The sequence below is a fragment of the Macaca thibetana genome, chromosome 6 (assembly GCF_024542745.1).
Source record: "Macaca thibetana thibetana isolate TM-01 chromosome 6, ASM2454274v1, whole genome shotgun sequence".
NCBI lineage: Eukaryota > Metazoa > Chordata > Mammalia > Primates > Cercopithecidae > Macaca > Macaca thibetana.
This window is the reverse complement of record NC_065583.1, coordinates 25,651,511-25,664,207: the sequence shown is the minus strand read 5'-3', so window position 1 is coordinate 25,664,207 and position 12,697 is coordinate 25,651,511.

Sequence of the window (12,697 nt, the reverse complement as noted above, 5' to 3'; positions counted from 1 at the left end):
CCATCCTCCCACATTGTTGTGCCTCCTGTTTCTAGGGACCTGTTTGTATCAGATTCTTCCTTCATGACAGTCATTCCCATGTCTATGTGTTTTATTATACTTCATCGGTACAAATCCGAGGGCCTTTTCTTTTTCTTTCTTTCTTTCTTTTTTTTTTTTTTTTTTAGACAGAGCCTTGCTTTGACACCCACCCAGGCTGGAGTGCAGTGGTATGATCTCAGCTTACTGCAACCTCCGCCTCCCGGGTTCAAGCGATTCTTGTGCCTCAGCCTCCCAACTAGCTGAGATACAGACAGCACCACCACAGTCAGCTAATTTTTTGTATTTTTAGTAGAGATGGGGTTTCGCTGCACTGGCCAGACTGGTCTTGAACTCCTGGCCTCAAGTGATCCACCCACCTCAGCCTCCCAAAGTGATGGGATTACTGGCATGAGCCACTGTGCCTGGCCTCCTGGGGACATTTTTGAACAATCTGAATGAGTCTTCACTTACACATCTAGTAGCTGATGTTATCTGTTGGTCAGAATGTCTTGCCCATGGACCCTCTATGTGGTTGCCATGTGGGGGCCAGTTTCATCTTCTTCACAGCATGGTGGCTGAGCCCTAGAACCAGCTTCCTCAGAGAATAAGGCAGCAGTGCACAGCGTTTTTATGACCTAGCCACAGATGTCTCACAGCATCACTCTGTCCTACTCTGTCAGTTGAAACAGACATGAAAATCCACCAAGGTTCAAGGGGAAGAGACATAGTTTCCACCACTACTTGGGAAAAGTACCAAGGTCAGGCTGAAAAAGAGCATGTGGAATGAAAGATATTGTAGTGATCATCTTTGGAAAATACAATCTGTCCCCAGGATTTTACTTATGCATCTCTCCTGAGGGGTAGTGGAGACCATCCTAGAGAGAAGAAAGCAGAAAGGACCCTCCCACGCCAGAGGCATGCCACAGACATGCTAGACATCATACACTTTGGTGGAAGACTCCAGCATCCAAAAGGACTTTGTTTAACATTGTGGCTGTTCTGACTGTGTGGCGGTGGGGAACTCGGAAATCTCCTTGAGGCTTGGTTTTTTCATCTAGAAAATGGGCCTCTGAGCAGCATGTGTCTCAGTGGGATGTTGTGAACATTAAATGAGGTCTCACATGGAAGCATTTAGCTTAGTACCTGACAAATGCAAGTGTACACTATTATTATTATACTGGTTAATGTCACATTTATATTTCACCTCTCCTAGGACTTGGACTTGGAAAGATGATGAGACATCATGCTTACCATTAATGGGAGGAAGCAAGGTCATATTTGGTAACGATGTGATGTTACAGGTTTTATAAAGTGAAAGTTACTCTGAGTGGAAAAAGTTCTCGTCACAATGCTTGGGATCAAGTTCTGGCGCTGCTATTTACTAGCTTTGGCATCTCAGGAAACCAATCACCTAACTTTTCCTATTTTTAATACATAATCAACAATTGTTTCCACATCCTTCTATCCTCAAATAAACTGTTAATATAGAAGCAATTTTTAAATAGTTCTACAATTGTTTTGCAATTATGTTAACATAGAATGTCAAAGGTCTTTTGGTATGATAGAGTTGCCAAGCTGAAGTAGCTTGGGTGAGGCCTAAGAACCCATATTCACACTGATTCTATGTTAAGGGCTGCGCTGAGCATGTGGCTGGATTCAGGTTGAATTTTCCTGGTGTTCCTGTGGATACCACTCTCATTCATAGATAGGAACAGAGAGTAACTTAGCAAAGGCCACACAACCATTCAGAGATAGAACCTGGATTTGAGCTCAGTCGTCTGTCCCTGTACCCAACCTTTATCCTCTAAACCACAGCTTCTGGTCCTGAAAAGGCCCACGGGCCCTAGGTTTTGGGTAAGCTTCTTATAGGTACATATTGGCAGGACTTAGGCTCTGTCACTGTACTTCATCCCTGTTACCTGAAAATCACCTGGCAGTACTCAGATGAGGGAGAATGCTTTCTTCATAAAAAAGGACTTAAAAATGCCCCCTTATCTCTATAAGAGGAGGTCCAGAGTACATTTCTTTTTAGCAGCCATATAAGAGAGAAAGGGTCTGATGATTTCTTTCTTTTATTTTCTATTTTTTTTAAAAAGCAAGCATTATAAACAGTATATTCTTGAAATTTGTAACATGTAGATATAAAATGTATAACAATAGCAAATAGAATAAGAGGCAAATAGAATGTTCTATAGGAAGTTTTTTATATTTTACATTTATTGAAATAGTACATTAACTCCTATGTAAGTTGTGATATGTTAAACATGTATTTTGTAATCCCTGCAACCACTAAATAAATGCAGAGATTATATTTAAAAGCTAATAAAGAAAATAAATTGAATGTAACAAACATTTATTCAAGAAAGGTCATAAATACTTTAGTCATAATTTCCCAAAGCAGGAATCAGCCCAATATCTATCAATAGGAAAATGGATAAACAAGTTGTAAAGCATACAATCCTAATACTACTCAGCAATACACAGGAATGAACTACGGACACACACCACCTGGATGAATCCTATAAACATTGTACTGAGTGAGACAGCCGAAAATAAAATAAACTCCTTCATATGTTTTCAGGCGTAATGTTTTTTAAAAAATGGAACAGAGATAGCCCCTGATTGAGGAAAAAATTGCCTGGAAAAGAACCTAAAGAAATTTTCTGGGGATGATGGAAAACTTCTGTTCTTAAAAGGATGAAGTTTATATGAATGCATTTATCTGTCAAAACTATACAGCTAAGATTTGAGCTTTCATTGCATGTACATCAGACCACACACACACACACACACACACACACACATACACACACACACAAAATAAAAAAAACTAAAAGAAGAAACAGTGTGCAGTGGGGGGATGGCATATGATAAGGTGTTGTTGAGGCTAAGGGTGAAGTCTATTATACTATTTTGTTTATTATGTTGTGTTTTTTTAACATTTATTTTAGGTTCAGGGTTACATGTGTAGGTTTGTTATGTAGCTAAAATCATGTCACAGGGGTTTGTTGTATAGATTATTTTGTCACCCAGGTACTAAGCATAGTACCCAATAGTTATTTTTTCTGATCTTCTTCCTCCTCTCACACTTCACCCTCACCCAGGCCCTAGTGTCTGTTGTTCCCCTCTTCATTTGCATGACAGCAAGTCATACCTGTCCCTCTGTATCAGGATTCAATGAGGAGAAAGGAGTTCCAAAAATTTCAAAGCCAGCAGTGTGTCCTCTCTTGTATTTGCTTATTAACACTTAATAGGTTGATTGTTTTTAATTTTATACATTGGGGAAAAAAAAAATCAAAGGGCTGGGCACGGTGGCTCATGCCTGTGATCCCAGCAGTATGGGAGGCCGAGGCTGGGGGATCACTTGAGGCCAGGAGTTTGAGACCAGCCCAGGGAACATGGTGAAACTGTCTCTACTAAAAATACCAAAATTAGCTGCTTGGGAGGCTGAAGCAGAAGAATCACTTGAACCTGGGAGGCAGAGGTTGCACCACTGAGCTAGGATAGCACCCTTGCACTCCAATCTGGGTGAGAGAGTAAGACTCTGTCTCAAAAAAAAAAAAAAAAAAAAAAAAAAAAAAAAAAAAAAAAAGAGAGAGAGAGATAAAAATAAAAATAATTGTAAAAAATCAAAGGCTGCCAAATGGTAAATCTGATATCTGGATCGATAGATGGATAGATAGACAGATAGATGGAGACATATCTCTATCTTCTACTCTGTGGAAGATAGATAGATAGATAGATAGATAAATAGATAGATAGATAGACAGATAGCTAGCTATATATCCATTCTGCCAATGCTGCATTAATGTTCTTTCCATATGTTTAATAGCAAGTGAAGGTATTCTAGCCATGATTTTGGAAAGACTTAAAGTTTGTAACTTCTCAGTTTATCTTTCTTATTGAGAAATTGTGTGAGAAGACTGGGAAAGTATCCTACTAAATATAATAGTAATTATTATTAAGCCATTATTTAGTGGTGACTATGTACTTGGTACTATTTTAAGCACATTGCAGGTAATAACTAATTTTCACAAAACACAAGATGGTAAATACTGTTAATCCCATTTCACACATAAGAGAGCTGGTGTCACACTGCTAAGTGGCGAAATTCAGAGTCCTTGTTCTTTTATGTATGCTAATTCTCAACACAGTGAAAAATCCAGGCTATTGATCTATCAAATCTATGAGAGTTCAGGATATTCTGCATCTGAGTGTGAGCTTGGGACACTTGCATAAGTGACTACAGTATCCCTCAGATTTTTATCATAAGCCTGCCTGGGGACAGAGGAATTCGAATAATGATCCTGAAAGTGAGTTTGTCACCATGGAATACATCGCTCAACGTGGCATACACTTAAATAACAACAAAACTAGAATGGATGGGACTTTGTTCCTTTCTTATTTTAAGTGAGTCCTTGGCTTTTGCCAGAGAATTTGTTCTTCCTGCCCCACAGGCAATTGTACACATTTCACAGAGAAGTCTGAACATAACTAGAGTGCATCTTCAATCTACAAATGCACTGTGTTCCAAGGATAACAGCCAGTTGTTCTTTTTTTTTTTTTTTTTTTTTTTTAATCTCAGAAGATGTTTTCCCATTGGAGGAATATTTTAATTTCAAATTATGGACATCAAAAATGTATCTACCTCTCCAAGTGGCATCTGGAGACACTATGAAGAAATGCTTTTTAAAAACTGTCAACTTTTTGTTGACTCTTTGAAGTTCCATTAGAAAGAGACCTTTTTTTGGTCAATCATTCCACAGCATCTTACATTGGATTTGAACTTTCCCATTGCCCATTCACAGTATAGGTTATTTTAAATTGTGAATCCTTAGAATATGAGGTTTGGAAAGAAACATACAAGCATTGCCTGTGCATGTGTCAGGGACTGTCTCCAGGTAGGACTCTACTGTCTAGTGTGTTACAATGACAGGCATTGCCTCAGGCATTGCAGATGCTGGATGCTTTTAATAAATATGAAGATCTGTGTTGCATAATAATTTTATAAAGTAATGAAGTTATTGCAGTTTAGCATAATTAAACTTCATAAAAACAATTTCTTCTATCTTAAAATAATAATAGGGCTTGGCAAATGTAGAATTCTAAAGTCAGCTAATCAGCTATGTGATCTGGTATGACATATCTTGCACGTTACGTACCTGTAGTCTGTGTTGAAAAATAATTTTCAAAAGATCTTTTATTTTCAGGCAAGGAAGGAACTTAGGAAAAGGCAATTTTTAGTTCAATTTAAAGCTTATTTAAAATTCTGTGTGGGTGTTTCCTGAGAAAATTGCTGACTAGGGTAATTTTCCCTTCTTGCTGGGTTCTTCTATTGGCTTACATTGTAATCAGAAAAAATGTGAAGAATTTTCATTGATGGTATTGCCACAAACTGTGGTCCATTTATGTCGCTATCCATGGGTGGCACATCTTTCTCTGTGGTGTAGGTCTGTCTTGTCAACCTTAAATTGCAGGGCTGGCCATTCGGATGACTGCACCTTGTGAGGTTTCATGCAGGAAAATACCTGTGATGTATAAACCAGTGTATATAAAATTTCTTTCTACTCTAGAAAGCTTGTTAAGTTCAAGAATTTTGCAGAAAGCTTAGTGGAAACACTTGTTCACACTGTTTATGACTTACCTGCTGGGTTCCCTAAAGACAGGACATACAATGGAAGGTGACTGGGAACTGGACATATTACAGACATTCTTTGTTAGATTTTCTCTGATGATCTCGTTAGAAGTAAATGTCCAAGCAGTGATCATGTCTTATTTGCAGTATGGGATCACACTTGCAAAAATATTTATTGGCTCCAGGGAAACCCAAATCAATCCTACATGTAGAAATGTGATTTCTCTGCTTTTATGATACCTGCACCTACAACTAACACCCCCACACTTCCAACTCCCACTTTAATGGATTAAGCAAATGAGTCCAGATTTCTGCTGCATGGAGGACCTTAGGCTCTTTAGGACCCATCTGCCAACATCTGGGGTCCTTCCCAGTTTGTTCTCTTGGAAACGTTACCCCAGGGTTTTCAGTAGATATTACAGATGAAGACTCTGATAAACAGCTGCCTCAGACGGACAAGATAAAGAGCCGTGCCTTCGCCAGATCCTTTGGAAATCATGTGTTCACATGTTTGTTTCCCCCACTAAACAAGAAATGCCACACGGATGGGTTTGGTGTCCCCTCCATCTTGGTATGCCCTGCCCCTCCCCACAGGGACTCAATATATGATTGGTACGGTGGACTTAGACTTAATATAACTGAGCAAATCTGATCCTTTTAAACTGGAGAGTTCAATCATTTGTTTTTCTTTCACTTACTCAACAAATGTTTATCAAGAACTTATTCTGTGTCAGGCTTTTGGCTGGGCCCTGAGTGAGGATATAATGATAAACAGGACAAACAAGGTCCCTGCCCTAGCCATAGAATTTCATGGCTCCCCTGAAAAACGGATGGCCTCATTAGAGCTTAACTTCAAAGCTGTGGCAACACAAAGGTGTGTTTCGTGTTCCTTAGAAACCCACTGGCAGAGACAGCGATGTTTTCATTCCTTCGGATACTCACCCTGCCTGAAAGATAGATGGGTGAGTGTCTTTCTACTTCATAAAATAAAATCATAGACAAAATAAAATAACATGGCACCAAGAAGCCACCTACAAAAACACACTGACGTTTTGTATTCTGTAACCAGGCTCTTTCTTAACTTTTGTGGTGCTTGAGGCAAAAGTACAAATGGAGGCCCACCTACTATTGGTATAAAGATTTAAGTGTTATGAATCATGTGAGCAACTGTTAGAGTAGGTTTTGTCTTCCTATCTTCATAATGATTTGAAAGGCCAGCTCTAAATTTAGGATTCTTGAAGCCTTTGCAATGTGTTTTGGAGCCTGAACATGGAAGTGCACATAGCTTCAGCACTGGGACCGAGGCTGCCCACTTCTCTCAAACTATGAGGGGCCTTGTGAGTCCATGTGTGAATAGCCCAGTCCATGTATCTGGGTTCTGTTACTCTCACCCCCACACAGCTGCCATTTAGTGACTCTGTGGACCTGGGGTCTGTGAACAGGTAGCACAGTTAAACCTCCAGAGAATGGCCCTGGGCAAGAGGCCAGCAGCACAGGACTGGGAAACAGGCTTGGTCATGTTTGGGCAGGCAGTTCTGATCACCCCAAACACAACCACAGTCTAGAAGGACCTGAGCCACAGGTGGACACATTCCTTTCACTCTGTGGAAAGGGGTATAATCAGAGAAGGGCTGAGCAGAGAACTTCTAAAGCATAAGGCACCTCTTTCCTTGTTGTAAAGGAGTTGCTTTCAATTTTTATTTTATTTTTTTACTGTTATTATTTTTTATTGTACTTTAAGTTCTAGGGTACATGTGCACAATGTGTAGGTTTGTTATATATGTATACATGTGCCATGTTGGTGTGCTGCACCCATTAACTTGTCATTTTCATTAGGTATATCTCCTAATAATATCCCTCCCCTCTCCCTCCACCCCACTACAGACCCCGGTGTGTGATGTTCCCCACCCTGTGTCCAAGTGTTCTCATTGTTCAGTTCCCACCTATGAGTGAGAACATGCGGTGTTTGCTTTTTTCTCCTTGCAATAGTTTGCTAAGAATGACGGTTTCCAGCTTCATCCATGTCCCTGCAAAGGACATGAACTCATCCTTTTTCACGGCTGCATGCTATTCCATGGTGTATATGTGCCACATTGTCTTAATCCAGTCTATCATTGATGGACATTTGGATTGGTTCCAAGTCTTTGCTATTGTGAATAATGCTGCAATAAACATATGTGTACATGTGTCTTTATAGTAGCATGATTTATAATCCTTTGAGTATATACCCAGTAATGGGATGGCTGGGTCAAATGGTATTTCTAGTTCTAGATCCTTGAGGAATCGCCACACTGTCTTCCACAATGGTTGAACTAGTTTACAGTCCCACCAATGGTGTAAAAGTGTTCCTATTTCTCCACATCCTCTCCAGCATCTGTTGTTTCCTGACTTTTTAATGATCACCATTCTAACCGGTGTGAGATGGTATCTCATTGTGGTTTTGATTTGCATTTCTCTGATGGCCAGTGATGATGAGCATTTTTTCATATGTCTGTTGGCTGCATAAATGTCTTCTTTTGAGAAGAGTCTGTTCATCTCCTTCACCCACTTTTTGATGGGGTTGTTTGTTTTTTTCTTGTAAATTTGTTTAAGTTCTTTGTAGATTCTGGATATTAGCCCTTTGTCAGATGGGTAGATTGTAAACATTTTCTCCCATTCTCTAGGTTGGCTGTTCACGCTGATGGTACTTTCTTTTGCTGTGCAGAAGCTCTTTAGTTTAATTAGATCCCATTTGTCACTTTTGGCTTTTGTTGCCATTGCTTTTGGTGTTTTAGTCATGAAGTTCTTGCCCATGCCTATGTCCTGAATGGTATTGCCTAGGTTTTCTTCTAGGGTTTTTATGGTTTTAGATCTAACATTTAAGTCTTTAATCCATCTAGAATTAATTTTTGTATAAGCTATAAGGAAGGGATCCAATTTCAGCTTTCTACATAAGGCTAGCCAGGTTTCCCAGCACCGTTTATTAAATAGGGAATCCTTTCCCCATTTATTGTTTTTGTCAGGTTTGTCAAAGATCAGATGGTTGTAGATGTGTGGTATTATTTCTCAGGGCTCTGTTCTGTTCCATTGGTCTATATCTCTGTTTTGGTACCAGTACGATGCTGTTTTAGTTACTGTAGCCTTGTAGTATAGTTTGAAGTCAGGTAACGTAATGCCTCCAGTTTTGTTCTTTTGGCTTAGGATTGTCTTGACAATGCAGGCTCTTTTTTGGTTCCATGTGAACTTTAGTTTTTTTTAATTCTGTGAAGAAACTCATTGGTAGCTTGACGGGAATGGCATTGAATCTATAAATTAACTTGGGCAGTATGGCCATTTTCACGATACTGATTCCTCCTATCCATAAGCATGGAATGTTATTCCATTTGTTCGTGTCCTCTTTTATTTCATTTAGCAGTGATTTGTAGGTCTCCTTGAAGAGGTCCTTCATATCTCTTGTAAGTTGGATTCCTAGGTATTTTATTCTCTTTGAAGCAATTGTGAATGGGAGTTCACTCGTAATTTGGCTCTTTGTTTTTCTGTTACTGGTGTATAAGAATGCTTGTGATTTTTGCACATTGATTTTGTATCCTGAGTCTTTGCTGAAGTTGCTTATCAGCTTAAGGAGATTTTGGGCTGAGACGATGGGATTTTCTAAATATACAATCATGTCATCTGCAAACAGGGAATATTTGACTTCCTCTTTTCCTAATTGAATATCCTTTATTTCTTTGTCTTGCCTGATTGCCCTGGCCAGAACTTCCAACACTACGTTGAATAGGAGTTGTGAGAGAGGGCATCCCTGCCTTGTGCCAGTTTTCAAAGGGAATGCTTCCAGTTTTTGCCCATTCAGTATGATATTGACTGTTGGTTTGTCATAAATACCTCTTATTATTTTGAGATATGTCCCATCAATACCTAATTTATTGAGAGTTTTTAGCATGAAGGGCTGTTGAATTTTGTCAAAGGCCTTTGCTGCATCTATGGAGATAATCATGTAGTTTTTGTCTTTGAGTCTGTTTATATGATGGATTACGTTTATTGATTTGTGTATGTTGAACCAACTTTGTATCCCAGGGATGAAGCCCACTTGATCATGGTGGATAAGCTTTTTATGTGCTGCTGGATTCAGTTTGCCAGAATTTTATTGAGGATTTTTGCATCAATGTTCATCAGGGATATTGGTCTAAAATTCTCTTTTTGTTGTGTCTCTGCCAGGCTTTGGTATCAGGATGATGCTGGCCTCATAAAATGAGTTAGGGAGGATTCCCTCTTTTTCTATTGATTGGAATAGTTTCAGAAGGAATGGTACCAGCTCCTCCTTGTACCTCTGGTAGAATTCAGCTGTGAATCCATCTGGTCCTGGACTTTTTTTGGTTGGTAGGCTATTAATTATTGCCTCAATTTCAGAGCCTGCTATTGGTCTATTCAGGGATTCAACTTCTTCCTGGTTTAGTCTTGGGAGGGTGTATATGTCCAGGAATTTATCCATTTCTTCTAGATTTTCTAGTTTATTTGCATAGAGGTGTTTATAGTATTCTCTGACGGTAGTTTGTATTTCTGTGGGATCGGTGGTGATAACCCCTTTATCATTTTTGTATTGAGTCTATTCGATTCTTCTCTCTTTTCTTCTTTATTAGTCTTGCTAGCAGTCTATCAATTTTGTTGATCTTTTCAAAAATCCAGCTCCTGGATTCATTGATTTTTTTGAAGGGTTTTTTGTGTCTCTATCTCCTTCAGTTCTGCTCTGATCTTAGTTATTTCTTGCCTTCTAGCTTTTTTCTAGCTTTTGCTCTTGCTTCTCTAGTTCTTTTAACTGTGATATTAGGGTGTCAATTTTAGATCTTTCCTGGGCTTTCAACTTTTAAAAGAAATTAGCAGAACATTTTTTCAAATAAACCGATATATGAAGCCCTAATATATGAAACTAATAAAAGAAGGATGCCTCCATTGATGTCAGTACAAGTAGTATAAAATCTGCCCTATTTGTTTCCACAATCCTGCATGTTGTCTTCCCTATCTACACCTTCCCCCTGCCTCCTTCCGCCTGCCCCACCCCAAGGCAGAAGCCCCTCTGAGGTACCCTAGGGCTCTGCCTTTAGACCAGACCAATGGTTCTGAAACTTGAGGAGGAATCAATGACCACTCAAGGGCTTATTCAAACACATATTTTTTTTTTCTCACACATATATTTTTTTGCCCTCCCCACCCTTTCAGTTTTTATTTTATGTCTGGGATGGGGCCTGAGAATTTGCATTTGTAGTAAGTTCCCAGGTGTTGCTGATACTGCTGATCCAGAGACCACACTTTGAGGATGGCTAGATTAAAGGATGAGGTGTAGGAATCCAGCCAGGCTAATTCTCACATGAACTTTTGGGGCTTGTTGTCTTTCACTGGGACCATCCAAGGGATATCCATCATTTAGATGCCACATAAAGAGAGGAATAGGGAAGGACTTTGTGGGGTGACTTTTAGGGTCTACTGCCTGCTTGATCTTTATACCATTCCCATCTCATCATCTTGTTTCTGGATGTGGGACAGGCTCTGAGAATTGATATATAAATGGTTATGGGCAGGTCGCTACAATTTCCCACATTCTGTATTTAGATCGGAAACAGCTGGTTAACGAAATGAAGATTTTTGAAAAAGCCTTCAAAACAAAATGCAAGTGAATGGGTGAGAAGATTTTGTCACTACTTTTTGAGTCAAAAAATAGAGACTAATTTGTTTTATGGGGAACTGGCGAAATTTCAAAATCTTGTCAGTGATTCATTAGAATTTTATTTTCAGTTAGAAAACAGTGTTTTATATTCCATTGATTCATTAAAGAATGACATAATCATACTTTGCTCTCATATTGTGGAGAACAACTTTGGGTCTGAATAGCATGTCTCTACCTCATTGTCTCAACTTTGAACTGCCAGTGTTTTCCATTTAAATAATATTTTTGTTTAATGAACAGTCCAATTTCCAAATACTTAAGTTCTGTAATAGGTGTTACTGAACATCTAATTTGCTTGAGCTGAGTATTATTTTTCTGTTAGATAAATGCATTTTTTGGCCAGATAAATTATATTTTAAGTGAAATTTATTAAGAAGAAGAATAGATGATTATGAGAAAAGAAACAGAAGTGACTGATTTGAATTAAAATAGGAAATAAATGTAGTGTGCAGGACTCAGGCTGAATCCTAACCCTCCTGGCTGACCTAGAAGGGCCACTGAGGATGAAGGACTGACAGGAGAGCACCCCCAAGCAGCTGGTCAGGCCCTCAAAAACATGTACTTCTAAGGAGCTTCAAGTTAAGTCTGAGAATATTACTCGTTTACCTCACATTGAGAGCCGTGGTCAAAAGAGATGAAAGAAGGTTTTCTTGCTCTATGGGAACTAAAGTTGAAATGAAATGAAAGAAAGCTAAGATGATGTTACGGACTGAATTGTCTGCCCCTCACATTCATATGCTGACTCCAACTTCTAGGAGCTCAGAATGTGGCAGTATCTGGAGCTTGGGTCTTTAAAGAGGTAATTTAGTTAAAATGAGGTACTTTGGGTGAGCCCTAATCCAGTATGACTGATATCTGTATAAGAAGATGAGATGAGGACATAGACGAACAAACACACACAGAGGGAAGACCACGTGACGGCACAGGGAGAAGACACCCTCTGCAAGCCAAGGAGAGAGACCTCTGGAGAAGCTGGCCGTACCTACCCTTTGGTTGTGGACTTCTAGCCTCCAGAATTGTGAGAAAATCACAACTTTGTTGTTTGAGCCACTCAGCCTTGTGGTATTTTATAATGACAGTCCTAGCCAAGTAATACAGATGGGTATTCTAGAGGTTGCATTTTGCAAATGGAATGTGCTATGGGCATGCCCATTGAAGAGAGAGGCACCTCTTACATTCGGTCCCTGCCTGTGGTCTTTCTCTGCTTATGCCCCTTGGCTTTTCTCATCTGTCAGATGCCAGCCTATCCAGAAAATGCCCTGCTTCACTGTGACTCCTCTATCCAACACATGGTATACCTTCTGTGTCTATACCATCTTAAAGTATGTTAGGATCACTCAGAG